This window comes from Lepidochelys olivacea, assembly GCF_965140295.1.
Source record: "Lepidochelys olivacea isolate rLepOli2 genome assembly, chromosome: 9".
NCBI classification, from domain to species: domain Eukaryota; kingdom Metazoa; phylum Chordata; order Testudines; family Cheloniidae; genus Lepidochelys; species Lepidochelys olivacea.
In genome coordinates, this window is record NC_140419.1 from 46,775,084 (window position 1) to 46,791,220 (window position 16,137).

The following is a 16,137-nucleotide window of genomic DNA, read 5'->3' on the forward strand; positions in this document are numbered from 1 at the left end:
TCTCAGCTTTTTCTTCAACCCCCTGAGGGAATGTCTGAGCTACAAACCTAATTTATGATTGGGCAAATGAAAAATATTAAGAAAATGGTTGATGTGTGTGGGGGGAAACCGGTTAAAATATGTTACAAAATATACCTGCACCCAGGAAACAGCCAGTTGCATTTTATATGTCAGCCATAACCTTTTCCTGAAAGCTTTTTTTGAAGTCTGAGAATTTCCTTTGTGAACTTCACTTTTTGGTCCCACTGAACTCCTATTGAAATGAATGGAAAGGCTCCAGTAGCACAGAGATGGCTTTTGTATAAGAACTTAAATAGAGGGGGTGGGATCAGGCCCTTTATATTATGACTGTTGTCACTGGGGGCAAGAACAGAAAAGGAAATACAAATATACAGATATAACATAACTAAGGCAGGTTTTGTGCCAAACAGACAACTGTGGCCAGATTAATGAAAGAGGAAGGGGCTCCCAGCCTATGGCACAAAGCAGTTCATGAGGGCTCCAGCAACAGCTAATATTCAGATTGGTGCTGTCCCATCAAACACTGAATGTGGTCTTGAGGGCACCTAAACCTTTATGGCCCCAGCCTTCTTGCTCTGGCTTTGTATACAGCAGTTGGTTGGAGTGAGGGGTGGGGAGTGAAAACAGAGAGCTTATTGTTAAAATTCTGATCAGAGGATTCTTAGTCATGGTAGGAAAGATAAGAAAGTTAGCAGCATGGGAAAATCATTGAAACTGTTTTCAAGGTTACTGGCTTGCAAGGAAATGACTAATTTGAACCAAAGTATACATACACATATCTTTATTCTGAAAAGAGTATCTGGAGAAAGAATAGTATTGATCTGTGTACAGGTTTGTCTACCTCCAGATAATGTCAGCGTCATGAGCTGCACATTGGTAAATTACATTGGAATGTCCTTAAAGCTAAATTTTTAGAGATTTTGTTGCAGGGTATTTTTATGTATTTATTTATTTGCATGAGAAGCACAGAAATATTTTTAATAGTAGCTGACCTATGATGATATGTATCAGTTCTCGTAGGGTGTGTAGTTGTGTAGCATGTATATGTTTGCTTATGTAGTAATAATAGGCCAGATTTTCATAAGAATGGCCATACTGGGTCAGAAAAAGTGGTCCATCTAGCCCAGTAGCTTGTTTTCTGACAGTGAACGGTGCCAGATGCTTCAGAAGGAATGAACAGAACAGGGTATTATTGAGTGATCCATCCCCTGTTGTCCATTCCCAGTTTATGGCAGAGGTTTAAGGACAGCTAGAGCATGGGTTTGCATCCCTGACCATCTTAGCTAATAGCCATTGATGACCTATCATCCATAAATTTACCTAATTCTTTTTTGAATCCAGGTATACTTTTGGCCTTCACATCATCCCCTGGCAATGAGTTCCACAGGTTGACTGTGCATTGTGAGAAGAAATATTTCCTTATGTTTGTTTTAAACCTGCTGCATATTAATTTCATTGGGTGACCCTCTTGTTACAGGAAACGGTTAAATAATACTTCCTTACTCCCTTTGTGCACGCAATTCATGATTTGGTTTACTGCTAGCGTATTCTCCCTTAGCCTTCTCCTTTCCCTAGTTGAACATTCCCAGTCTTTTTAATCTGTCCTCATATGGAAACTGTTCCATACCCTTAATCATTTTTGTTGCCCTGCGTCATACCTTTTCTAATTTTATTACTTCTTTTTTAGAGATGAGGTGACCAGAACTGCTCACAGTATTCAAGGTGTGGGCATACCATGGATTTAGATAGTGACATTATATTTTTTTGTTTTATTATCTATCCCTTTCCTAATGGTTCCTAATGTTCTGTTAGCTTTTTTTGACTGTCACTACACATTGAGAAGATGTTTTCAGAGACCTATCCACAATGACCCAAGATATAGTTGGGATTATTTTTCCAATGTGCATTACTTTGTATTTATCAACATTGAATTTCATCTGTCATTTTGTGACCCTGTCCCCCAGTTTTGTGAGACCCTTTGTAATTTTTCACAGTCAGCTTTGGTCTTAACTATTGTGAGTAATTTTGTATCGTCTGCAAACTTTACCCTCTTTTCCAAATCATTTATGAATATGTTGACTAGTGCTGGTCCCAGTACAGATCCTTGGGGGACCCTGCTGGATGTCACTTTCCTTTGTGAAAACAGACCATTTGTTCCTACCCTTTGCTTTTTATCTTTTAACCAGTTACTGATCCATGAGAGGACCTTCCCTCTTATCGTATGACTGCTTACTTTGCTTAAGAGCTTTTGGTGTGGGACATTATGAAAGGCTTTCTGAAAGTCCAGGTACACTGTATCAACTGAATTACCCTTATCTCCATGGTTGTTGACACTATCAAAGAATTCTAATAGATTGGTGAGGCGTGATTTCCCTTTACAAAAGCTGTGTTTACTCTTTCCCAACATACTGTGTTTGTGTATCTGATACTTCTGTTCTGTAGTTTCAACCAGTTTGCCTGGTACTGCAGGTAGGGCTTATTGGCCTGTAATTGCCAGGATCACCTCTGGATTCTTTTTTAAAAATCAGCATTACGTTAGCTGTCCTCCAGTCATCTGGTACAGAGGCTGATTTAAGCAATAGGTTACACACCACAATTAATAGTTCTGTTGTTTCATATTCGATTTCCTTCAGAACTCTTGGTAAATACTATCTGGTCATGATGAGGTATTACTGTTTGATGTATCCATTTGTTCCAAAATCTTCTCTATTGACACGTCCATCTGGTACAGCTCCTCAGATTTGTCACCTAAAAAGAATGGCCAAGGTGTGGGAATCTAACTCCTATCCTGCGCAGTGTTAAGACCAATGCAAAGAATTCATTTAACTTCTCCGCAACAGCCTTGTTCCATGAGTGCTTCTTTAGCACCTCAGTCGTCCAGTGGCATCACTGGTTGTTTGGCAGGCTTACTGCTTCTGATGTACTTAAATAAAAATATGCTGTTAGTTTTTGTGTGTGTTGCTACTTGCTTTTCAAATTCATTTTTTGGCCTGACTTTTTATACTTTTACACTTGACGTGCCATAGTTTATTCTGCTTTCTATTTTTCTCAGTAGGATTTGATTTCCAATTTTTAAAGGATGCCTTTTTGCTTTTAACTGCCTTTTTACTCTGCGGTTTAGCTGTGGTGGCCTTTTTTTTGGTCCTCTTACTGTTTTGTGTGTATGTGTGTATACATTTAGTTTGAGACGATTACACACAACGTGGGCTTAAGTGTCACAATGAAAGCTGTTGGGTACTGAGCCCTTTTTAAATATCTGGTCCATAATGTATAGAAGTGAGGTCTGCATCTATATTTCTAGATATAGTTCTGATCTTAGGAGAGGTAATGCAACAAAGAGATGTGAAAATTCAAGGTAAAAAAAGGATAATTTTAAGTACAAATAGGGAGTGGTTTGTGTGAAGGGGGAATGGGGTGGGAAGTATACTTTGTCCACTAAGAGGCTTTAGGACACAGTACCTACCCCTTAAACAGAAATGCCACCCTCTTTCCATCATGTCTGGCCCAATTCAAAAGCATTAGCGATGGGAGCTAGTGTCCCTGCAGCACTGTTCATCTCCTCCCCGCCCACTCCACAACTTCTATAAATAATTTAGAATCCACGGGAAGGCCTCAGGACTGAACATCTCATTTCCTTTCTATCTTGGAAAAACTTCCCCCTCCACAATATCTGGAAATGCTGGCTTTATTTAAAAAAAAAAAAAAAAAAGTGTTCTGGGTAGGTCTGGGTTTTGGCAATGTGAAAATGTGAAGTTTAAGCTGGGGAATTCTTGTTTGTGTGAGTGCAGAATGCATGCTTGCTTTTGGGAAGATGAGCTGGAGTCTTAAAATTCATTAAGGAATAAGAAAAGTGAGGCTAAATAGACTCATAGTAGGCAAAATTTAGTGCAGGTTTTTTAAAATAAGAAAACACCAGAATTATTGCTACTTTCTTCTTCACAGCACGTTTGTATTAAATAATTACGCAACGGTGGCCTCAAACCCATTGATCTGAAATTTCACATGCCACGTTTTATCCCAGGGTACAGCTGTCTTAAGATTTGGCCTAATCAGTGAAGGCATTTTGAAGATAAGGGTGTTCATCCGATGAAGTGAGCTGTAGCTCACGAAAGCTTATGCTCAAATAAATTGGTTAGTCTCTAAGGTGTCACAAGTACTCCTTTTGTTTTTGCGGATACAGACTAACACGGCTGCTACTCTGAAACTTGTCATTTCTGAACCGTTTTCCTAGGGTTTTTTTGGTTCACTGTGGGCCTAATCCAAATCTTTTTAAGGTCAGTGGAAAGGTTCCTGCTGACTTCAGTGAGCACCGGATCAGGCCCATTTCTCCAAAATTGCTTCAGTGACTCTCTTTAAAATGCACCACTCTCAAGTAGGGGCCTTTAAAAATGGAAGAGGAAAGAATTTCAGAAAGATGACAGAGTGGGAGCAGAGCATCTACCTGGTTCCCTGTAATCCAACTGAAGAGATGATGACAAAACAGGGGGGAGCCAGGGCTCACTGGACACAGGGTTAGTTGTCTGAGTCACAGGGCCTACCAGGACCCCTCCTTAGATACAGACAGGCATCCAGACTTCATGATGCTTCCTTGAAACAATAATATACTCAGACCCAAGTTGGGAGATTTGACTGCTTCACTTTGTTTTTTTGCAATGCTGCATTGTGATGACACCCCACCATGCATTGTTACAATGGTATGATGCAGAGAATACAGGTGTTTGTAGGGGTTTGGTCTGGTAGGAGAGCAGACTTCTAAGAATAAACTGAAAACTTTCTGTTTTGAGATCCTGATTGTCATAAAAATATAAGCTGAAGATCAGCAGATACACACAACCCTTTAACAGCTTATCTGTGATCATTACCCGCTTTAGACATCGGCGGAGTTGTCAGATGTTCATATGGAATGACGAGGGAGTACTTTCTGTGTGTCTGTTTGAGATCAACCGCTTGCTTTATCCCAGTGCAAAGAGATGATGCAGTGTGGTGTAGTGGATTGAGTTCTGGACTAGGACCCAGTACGAATAAATTTGGCTAACTCTGGACAAGTCACTTCCTGTCTCTGAACGTGACTTCCCTCCCACCATTTTGTGTCTGTCTCATTTATTTTAACTGTAAGCTCTTTAGGGGCTCTCTTTTACTGCATCTCTAGTTCAGTGGGGTCCTGATCTTGACTGAGGCCCCTATGTATTACTGTAATAAAAATTATTAATAATATTTAAGTTGTGATTTGGAGAAGGTGAGAAATGTTTAGCTCTGAATGCAAGTAGGAATGATTTTAGCATTCTGTAGCTATATAAAAATCTATTCCTCTCTGTTAGAACATAAAAGTAGTTTTTATTAACTTTTTGTTTTTTAAAACTGATCAGACAAGATATTTCACTGATGTTGGACTTTGAAAAATGAGTTGTAATTGTCTTTTGTAGAAGTCCTATGCTCTTGAAAGTTGTATCGCAAAAAGTTTGTCATAGAAACTTGAAACTTGTTTTATTACATTATCTAATGGATAGGGCTGTTTTTCAAAGGGGAAGTTGAAGACAATCATATAGTTATACCGACGGACTTTTGAATCTCAAAATGATCTGTTAGATCCTGGTAGGCTTTGTAAATTTCTGCAGATGTGGCATTCATAAGTAAGTTCTATCAGCCAAACCCTTAGAGTTGTAGAAGATACAAATTCTGCAGTGAGACTATTTGATTTTAATATTCCTGTGTCTTTTTTGTTCAGTTAAACAGCATATATCTTTACTCCCCATTATTATAACAAAAATAGTACTATTGAAAAGACATTCATGAAACTTTGCCATAAGATGTAATGCACATGTGTTTCTAAATTGTTTCTAACAAAACAAAGAAAATTCCTCCTAAAAAAACTCAAAACGTTAAGATACATTTCAACAAGTAGACTTAATTATTTATTTCCTTATTATATACTCTTCCATAATCAGTCTTCGTTTTTGATCCCTTTTTAATGCCCATCCACTAACAATCCCTTCTCTAGTGATCGCTATACTGCCAAATTCCTATCCCTCATCTGTAGTTCCAACAGAAGTCCCAAAGTGCTAAACTACCTTACTCTAATTACAATGAAGATGCAAAGAAACAGGGGGGGAGGGCACTTTCAAAGGTACAATTGGGATTTAGATGCCCAATTCTTTAATTCCCCCCCACCCCCCACAATTGGGGCCATAATTCAGGCAGTCTACACTAGCATTTTTGTCGGTATAACTTATGTTGCTCAGGGGTGTGAAAAACATCCCTTTGAGCAGCATAAGTTACACCGACTTAAGTGCCTATCAGAGATACCGCTGCTTGTTTAGGTGACTTTATTATGTCAATGAGAGAGCTCTCTCCGGTCGGCATAGAGCAGCTCTATGAGTGATCTTACAGCAGCGCAGCTGCATCGATACAGTTGTGCCGTTGTAAGCTCACTAGTGTAAACATGGTCTCAGATGTATCCCCGTCATGCTAGCGGATGTAGGCTGTTGTAAAGACTGAATGCTGATGCTTTCTGAGGAACCTCAGCTGTGAACTTCCTGTCTTTGAGTTTCCATGTTTTCAGATATTTAAAAGTTTAGGGTTAAATTTGAAAAAACACTTTTAAAGAAGACAATATCTTAGAAGGATTCAATTTTGTCCATAAGGCTCAGCCTGGCATGGGAGTATTGCACGTCTGTTCTGCCCTGGGGAAGCACTAGAGAGGCATTCTGCCTCGGTATGGAGAGTGCCTGCTGGAGCTCCCAGAGGTATGGGATAAGTGCACCTGGTGCAATACCCCTTTCAGAGATGTATCTTCTTTACCCCTTCCTCTGAGAGGCCAGCTAGCTCTGTTGCCCAATGCTGGGGGGAGCCATTACCCCACCTCCTCCATGTCCTTATGGAGGAACTCGGCATCCTCAAAATATAGAGAAGGAAACAGGAACTGAAATTGTGTCTGATCCTTATGTGGACTGCACAAGGCCAGGGAGAAAAGGCTCCTTGCAACCTCCTAAGATCCAGACACAATCGGTCTCATTATGTTTTAATAGACCTGATACCTGTTTCCAACTTTAACTGCAACTTAATGACATTATTTTTCTGGCATGAGAATAAAACAGTGCTGAAACCCAGTAAATAAATGGATAGGAAGCCCATGCATTGCAAGACCTTGTTTGCAGCAGAGAAATGTTTATTTACAGAAACTCTTTTGTGATATTTTTGTGGTGTTCACTGATCAGCCTAGCCCCTTAAGCTTAAAATTTATTTTTTTCTTTACAGTTCCCTCCCTCCCCTTCTTTGCACATACATTGGTTTGTTACTGTAGGGTTGCTGATCTATCAATCTAAATCTAATCTATGGAGGCACTCATACCACACTCAGCACCATGGTATCTGAATGCCATTGAATACTGGAATGTGTTAGTTCTTATTTCATTTTGAAAAATTGAATTAAAGCCTTTGGTGTGTTTTTTTCTTTTGGTTTTGGTTTTTTGTTTGTTTTTTTGGGGGTTTTTTTTGTGTGAACAAAAGAACTATATGGACTCTGCAGGGAGATTAAAGCTAAAGTAGGTCAACATTTGACTCCTCAAACCTTGGACAGTGCCCCTTTTTATTAACTATGAGTATTCAAACCACATAAGAGACACTTAGCCCTGGTCTACACTACGAGTTTAGGTTGAATTTAACAGCATTAGATTGATTTAACTCTGCACCCATACACATGACACAGCCATTTTTGTTGACTTAAAGGGCTCTTAAAATCGATTGCTGTACTCCTCCCTGACGAGGGGATTAGCACTGAAATCGACATTGCCGGGTCAAATTTGGGGTAGTGTGGATGCAATTTGACGGTATTAGCCTCAGGGAGCTATCCCAGAGTGCTCAGTTGTGACTGCTCTGGACAGCACTTTCAACTCAGATGCACTGGCCAGGTAGACAGGAAAAGCACCATTTCCTGTTTGAACAGCGTGGCGAGGTCATCAGCACAGGTGACCAGGCAGCCCCAGAATCGCAAAACATCTCCAGCGTGGACCGAACGGGAGGTACTGGATCTGATCTCTGTATGGGGAGATGAATCCGTGCTATCAGAACTCCATTCCAAAAGATGAAATGCCAAAATATTTGAAAAAATCTCCAAGGGCATGAAGGACAGAGGCTATATCAGGGACCCGCAACAATGCTGCGTGAAATTTAAGGAGCTCAGGCAAGCCTACCAAAAATCCAAAGAGGCAAATGGCTGCTCCTGTTCAGAGCCCCAGACATGATGAGCTGCATGCAATTCTAGGTGGTGCCCCTACCACTACCCCACTCCTGTACGTGGACTCCTGCAAGGGGGGAGTCCTCACGCAACAGGGATTAGGATTTTGGGGACAAGGAAGATGAGGAGGAGGATGAAACCATTCTCCCTGACAACCAGGAACTGTTTATCACCCTGGAGCCAATACCCTCCGAAGGAAGGCTCCCGGACCTTGAAGGCAGAGAAGGCATCTCTGGTGAGTGTACCTTTGTAAATGGTTTAATATCAAGTGTGTTTAATGATTAATTTGCCCTGAAGCCTTAGGATGCATTCACGGCCAGTACAGCTACTGGAAAAAGTCTGTTAACGGGTCTGGGGATGGAGCGGAAATCCTCCAGGGACATTTCCGTGAAGCTCTCCTGGAGGTACTCCCAAAGCCTTTGCAAAAGGTTTCTGGGGAGGGCAGCCTTACTCCGTCCTCCATGGTAAGACACTTTACATGTCAGGCCAGTAGCACGTAGTCTGGAATCATTGCATAACAAAGCATTGCAGTGTATGGTCCCGGTGTTTGCTGGCATTCAAGGAACATCCATTCTTTATCTTCCTGTGTTATCCTCAGGAGAGTTATATCATTCATGGTCACCTGGTTGAAATAGGGGAATTTTATTAAAGGGACATTCAGAGGTGCCCATTCCTGCTGGGCTGTTTGCATGTGGCTGAAAAGAAATCATCCCTGTTGTTAGCCACACGGTGTGGGGAGGGGTGAAGCGATCATCCCAGAGAATTGGGAGGGGGTGGGGGCGATCTTGTACCGAAAGCACATGTGCTATGTAATGTTAACAGCTTGGTTCACCGTGAAAGAGTCTACCCATTGTTGTAGAAAATGTCTTTTTAAATACTACTCTCCCTTTCTTTCCTCCCGCAGCTGCCAATGTTTCAACACTCCCCCTATCATCTCCATCCCAGAGGCTAGCGCAGATAAGAAGGCAAAAAAAATGCAGTCACAATGAAATGTTCTCTGAGGCTGGTATTCAATAAGTGTTGAAGTGCAGTGTAGCCTTCCCCTCCTCCCCCACCCCTCCCAGGCTACCTTGGCAGTTATCCCCCTATTTGTATGACGAATAAATAAAGAATGCATGAATTTGAAACAACAATGATTTTTTGACTCTGCAAGCATTGATCGAAGCGGGGAGGTCGGTTAGCTTACAGGGAAGTAGAGTGAACCAAGGGGCTGGGTTTTCATCAAGGAGAAACAAACAGAACTGTCACACTGTAGTCTGGCTAATCATGCAACTGGTTTTCAAAGCTTCTCTGATGCTCACTGCGCCCTCCTGTTCTCTTCTAACTGCCTCGGTGTCTGGCTGTGCCTAATCAGCGGCCAGGCGATTTGCCTCAACCTCCCACCCTTCCATAAACGTCTCCCCTTTACTCTCTCAGATATTACTGCTTGCTGTGTGCTCCACAATGACAATAGGAATATTGGTTTTGCTGAGGTCTAAGCGAGTCAGTAAACTGCGCCAGCGTGCCTTTAAACGTCCAAATGCACATTCTACCACCATTCTGCACTTGTTCAGCCTATAGTTGAATAGCTCCTGACTACTGTCCAGGCTGCCTGTGTATGGTTCCATGAGCCATGGCATTAGGGGGTTGGCTGGGTCCCCAAGCACAACTATAGGCATTTCAACATTCCCAATGGTTATTTTCTGGTCTGGAAAGTAAGTCCCTTCCTGCAGCTGTTCAAACAGACCAGAGTTCCTGAAGATGCAAGCATCATGTACCTTTCCCGGCCATCCAACGTTGATGTTGGTGAAACGTCCCTTGTGATGGTTAGCAGTCCTACTGCACCATCTGCTGAAAGCAGTATGGCGTCCGCATGGAAAAAAAAGCACGAAACGATTGTCTGCTGTTGCTTTCACAGAGGGAGGGGCGACTGACGATATGTACCTAAAATCACCCACGGCAATGTTTTTGCCCATTAGGCATTGAGAGCTTAACCCAGAATTCTAGTGGGTGGCGGAGACTGTGGGAACTGTGGGATAGCTACCCACAATGCAATGCTCCGAAAGTTGACTCTAGCCACGGTACTGTGTACACACTCCACCAACTTAATGCACTTAATGGGGGGACACACAATCGACTGTATAAAATCGCTTCCTAAAAAATCGACTTCTATAAATTCGACGTAATTTCATAGTGTAGACATACCCTTAGAAAGGGAACATAGTATATTTGAGCACTTATTTCATTTTAAACCGGTGGAACTGAAGAACTAGTTTTTGACAGCAGTCTTTACCCAGGTTGCATTACTCCATATCTATGCAGTCACAGTAACTGGTTTCCGCAGCTAACGTCACATGATTACATCCCAAAATGCAAAGCTGCCCATCTGCCTTTCATTTTCCCTGCCCCCTCTGTATATCATCAAACCACATCCATGAGGATGGCACCCTATGTAATAACCAAGTTGGTGATTGTAAATCTAAAATTTCTCACAGAAGAGAGGCAGAATTTTAAGCCAGTTTGGAAGCTAGGCTTCAAGTTCCTTTGGTTCAGTGTTTAGAAAATGAAGATGGATTTCTAGAGAACTCTCATCGATAAATCTGTACAGGGAAAACTGCCCCAGGAAATTGTTGGATAGGGTAAACTGGACACAGGGAAATGTGTTATGGCAGAAATTCCTTGGAGTTTTCCAGGTCAGCCCATTGGGGAAAAGTTAAGAAAGGTCCCTAGACCCATATGTCAGAAGCTTCTGGTGAAGTCATTGGTCTGCTAATACTTGTTTATGAGCAGGGGTCAGTCAAAGAGGCTGCTGGCTGACACTCAGAATAGCTCTGCTCTGAAGGCTAAGGAGTTCTTTATTTTTATCAGGGAAGGGTGGACTGCTCTCATATTCCAGTCCTCCTCCTTGTGGTAGTTGAGAAAGGTTGGCTCTTCTGGGAACCACGGTTTTAGATTTCATCCCTTAGTCTGGGAAACAAGGAAGCTATTATTTCATTAATCATCTATCCAGATACTTCAGCACATTATATAGATGCTGTTGTTTATAAAAGGAAATTACCCATTAAATGGATAATAGCAAAAAAAGGGATGGGAATCAACACTCCTGTGTCCATTAAAGTAGATTTCCTTTAATTTTAAAAAAACAAACAAACAAAAAAACTTTCATTTTCCTTAATGAGTTTCTCTACAAAGAAAAATGAATACTGAGTGCTCCTGCTTCTGTTGGGGGGTGTGTGTGTGAGGGAGAGGGGGTTGTTGGAAGGGGAGTTGTAGGCAGTGCAACTTTGAGACAGTTCATTAGTTCTTTCTCATCTGGAATGTGGGAAAAGTCTAGCATAGAAGACGTTTGTCACCTAAACCTTAGTTAATTTGGTCAGACTTGGTACAAAGCCCCCACGGAGTCCGACAATTCCCTTTATTTCTGGCCCTCTTATTCTTTAAACAAATTAGCTTCTCTAGCTTAATTATTTCTAATTGCTATGAACTCAGCTATGAGCACGCTGGCCCTTCAAAGTGCAAGATAACTAAATGTGAAAAAGCAAGACTTTCTATGTGAAGGGCCAGTCTGCCTTTCTGAAAAGGCACTGTCACCACAAGACAATGTTTGTCTTTTCTTACTGTTGTAATCAGCAACACTAAATAGATACAAAAAGAAAAGGAGTACTTGTGGCACCTTAGAGACTAACCAATTTATTTGAGCATCAGCTTTCATGAGCTACAGTTCACTTCGTTGGATGCATATGCTCAAATAAATTGGTTAGTCTCTAAGGTGCCACAAGTACTCCTTTTCTTTTTGCGAATACAGACTAACATGGCTGTTACTCTGAAACCTGTAAATAGATACAGAAAGTAATGCTTGGATCCAGAATATGGTGCGTGCCTTCATATGCCGATTAATTGTTGAAAATCAGAGGGCTGTGTTTCTTAAAACAACAAGGTTTGTTTTTTCAAAGCAGGGGCTATGAGCCATTGTATTAATACAGAGGTTCACAAACTGTGGATTGGAACCCCAAAGTGGGTCACCACCCAATGTTACCTCTAATTTTTTACATCCATGTGCAGAATGAATTTTGTTATGTGCACCAATGTGGAGGTGATATGTGGCGGGGGTGGGCCGAGGGTTGGAGTGTGGGAGGGGGGTCAGGGCTGGGGCAGAGGGTTGGGATGTGGGGGGCAGGGGTGAGGGCTCTGGTTGGGGGTGCAGGCTGGGATGGGGATGTGGGGTGCGGGCGGGGGCTCAGAGCTAGGACAGAGAGTTTGGGTGCGGGGGGAGAGGGGGCAGGACTCTGGCTGGGGATGTGGGCTCTGGGGCAGGGCCGGGGATGAGGGGTTTTGGATACAGGCTGCCCTGGGCCTGCGGTGGGGGGAGAGGCGCCTGGATGGCCCTTAATAGCCTGCTGCGCAGCCGCGTGGCCTCACAGCTTAGAGGGAATTTAGGTCATGATCCGGTTTTAATGGGGTTGCCAGGGCTGGCTTAGACTTGCTGGGGCCCAGGGCCAAAGCCCAAGGACTTCAGACCTGTGCTGCGCAGCACAGGTTGGGCTTTGACTTCGGTGTCCCCCCCCTTCCCCCCCCCGAAGCGGTGGGGCTCAGGCTTTGGCTCACCCTCACCAGGGCAGCAGTGCTTGGATGGGCTCAGGCTTTGGTCCTCCCTCCTGGAGTTGTATAGTAATTTTTATTGTCAGAAGGGGGTCACAGTACAATGATGTCTGAGAACCCCTGCATTAATGGATCCCAGTGTATTTGTGGCTGGCTCTTGTACACCCTTTTGAAAACGTAAGCCAACATGTCCAACTAACAGGGGTTCTCAAACTGGGGTACCCCTCGGGGGGTCGTGAGGTTATTACATGGGGGGTCACGAGCTGTCAGCCTCTACCCCAAACCCCACTTTGTCTCCAGCATTTATAATGGTGTTAAATATATAAAAACATGTTTTTAATTTATAAGGGGGGGGTCGCAGTCACAGGCATGCTATGTGAAAGGGATCATCAGTACAAAAGTTTGAGAACCACTACACATCCTATTGTGGCTTGTAAGAAAAATATACCACTTCCACTGTCCAATTCTATTATGAATGTGCCTTATGGATCCCTTGAATAACTGTTATCCACATGATCCAGAATCTTTTCTAGAGAAGGAAGGGATTGAGGGATAAAGTGAAACAGAAAACAGAAAGATGGACTCGTAATTGACCAAAGTGACACAAACATATCGGACCTTGTATGCTTTTTGTACTTCTTCAGATGTATTTTCATTGCATTGCCTGACTGTAACATGCAAACCACTTTCCTCCCAAGCCGAGGTTCACAGAAGCCCTGTATTGGCAGAGAGCTGCCTTGAATTTTTGTATGGTCTCTTGAGACCAAGCCTTTTGTGGTTTCTACTTCCTGCACATTCACCTGTGGGTAATTAAGCTAGAGATCACTTAAGGGAATTTGCCTACTGAAGAAATGATGAAATGCAACCTGCTGGAAAAGTACTGTTTATGTTGGATAGTCTTAAAAACTCACCACTCAGCGGTCAGGGCCATAGCTGCATGGTGAGGAAAATCTGAGGCACCTCAGTGATTTGTGGAATATAATTTCAAGTGATTTAATTGGTTAATCTCTTATTTTAGCCCTTTTGACTCCACTGCAATTGTTACATATATCCTCCAATTGTAGATTACTGTAGAATCAAGTCTGTCATTTTAATTACAACCAGAAGCTCCAGTATCGACGTGGAGTTCTAAAACTTTGGAAGTGGCAAAGAAGAGAGGGTTTTTTTTTAATAACTCCAGTTGGCTTAATTGGATTTGGACAGAAATTTAGCACTCATTGGGGATTTTTCCTGCACCAGCCCCCAACATATGTGGAGTTTTGTTATGTTCCAGCATTGGAGAATAGAAAGCATTGCTTGAAAGGAAGAGGAGGCACTTGGTCAATTAAATTTTTACAGAATTAGTACTGGTCCAAACTGGTCCAAACTGTACTGGTCCAAACTGAAGACCAAGTTTTAACAAACATTGTAAATTGACTGTATCTCCTGTTACATTCATTCTGTGTAATCTGTGCATTTATATTCACGTATTTGGAGACCAGTAAAGTTACCTGCTGACATGATACTTTGTAATAGCCTTTTAGTGAGCAAAAACAAGTGGCTACGCTTCAGAACTTCATATGTATTGCTCATTCTATGTGTACCAGCTCCAGAGTCATCTTGTTAGGATTTATCCGGTTCTGGCTAAGGACTGTTACGAAGCAAACTAAGTAAGCTCTATGAGGAAGGGAATGTCTTTTTGTTCTGTGTACGGCGCCTAGCTTCAAACTGAAGATTTGAAATTGCATCAGGCGGTTGCTCTGTTGTACATCTCATTTTATCCCAGCTTTTCTCTGATTTTTATCTCTGTCACTGACCTTGCTCTATGACCTTGGGTGAGTCTACTCCAACCCCAGGCCTTTTTTTCCCCCTCCCGCACCCTTTGTCTTGTCTGTTTAGACTGTAAGATCTTTGGAGGCAGGGAAGTCTCTCACTATGTGTGTGTACGGGCCCCAGCCCAATGGGGTGCCAGTCTTGTGTTGGGGCCTCTAGGGGATACTGTAATACCAATAATAAATAATAATCCTGTAAGTGTTCACTGGCTTTCCATGAGGTGGCTTTTGTTCTTAATGTAAAAACTTTTCTATAAATTGAAACATGTAAAACCACGATACAAATACAAGAATACTCAGATACAAATAAAAGAAATTAGCTCTCTGTAAGGAATGCCGAACATTTGAGTTACTGTAAAGAAAAAAGAGGCTAGAATTAGATTAGGCTCCCTGAAATCACTGTCTAGAAATAAAAAAACATGTCAAATATGCACAAAAACATCTCAGCCTAGGGGGTGCAGGGAGGTTGGGAATTGGAATACATTTTTCTTTTTATCAACTAGGAGAGACCATTTGCTTTCAGCCTCACCTCTAATCCTCATACAAGAGTTTATTGAACTCAGATGCTTTTCAAAGTGAATTGAAGGACATGCTCTAATTTTATTTCTCGGAGAAATTCGAAATGATGATGGTGTCTTCACAATCTCAATTTCCTCCTTGGAGTTTCAAAAAAAAAACCCCAAAACCAAGTGACAGAGTATTTTTATTAGCAGTGTTTGTACTTCCATACCCTCTAGTAAAGTAACAAGGAATTCCACACAAGTCTGTTATATGTCTACAGTTTCTCAAAAGCATAAGGGAAGGACATATTCTGCTCCCCGCTCAAATCTTATGCAGAAATTGGAGCCAAAGGGCCAGTGAAAGGTGTAAGTGTGAAAGGGAGTAACAGAGACTGAAAGCTCCACATTTATTTACTGGATTGAGAATAATGAAACTGATTTAAAACAAAAATACAGCTGTGTTTTAAAAGTCTAACATTTATCCTTTGTTTGTTTGTTCTTTTATAATCACAGGCTGCAAATAAGCAACAAATAACAGGACCAGGAGAAACAGTCAGAATTTTGGGACATGAAAAAAAACTCTTACATCCCATCACAGGGACAGAGTAGGAGTGTGGGCCTGCCTGGATAATGCTGTGCAGGGTAGAACCTTATCTCTTCGCTCCCACACACCCCTTTCAATGAATGCCTGCTGACTAGGTTCAGCAGTGGCCTAGAAGAACTGCATCACGCCACTGAAGATGCCATCTCTTGGCTAGTCAACTATGCACATGCTAAATAAATAAACCTCTTTCAGCACCCCATGAAAACCAAATGAGAGAAGGACATTTGGGCATGGCTATAGCTCTTAGTTTGCTGAATTTGTTTATTATCCAGCTCTGTAAGGTTAGTGGTGTGTGATTTGGGGGAGATAAATGAGGGCATTCGCACATCTTTTGCTGCTGCCACTTCAGGCAAGAAAAGGGATACATTCTGTCCCTCCTCTGGAATCTGCA

General features: G+C 42.1%; 1 protein-coding gene across 1 annotated transcript in view; it reads left to right on the top strand.

Moving 5' to 3' along the window:
- The window catches only part of HS6ST1 (heparan sulfate 6-O-sulfotransferase 1), a 272,310-nt gene that overhangs the window by 56,560 nt on the left and 199,613 nt on the right, over nt 1-16,137 (top strand). The window lies entirely within an intron of this gene.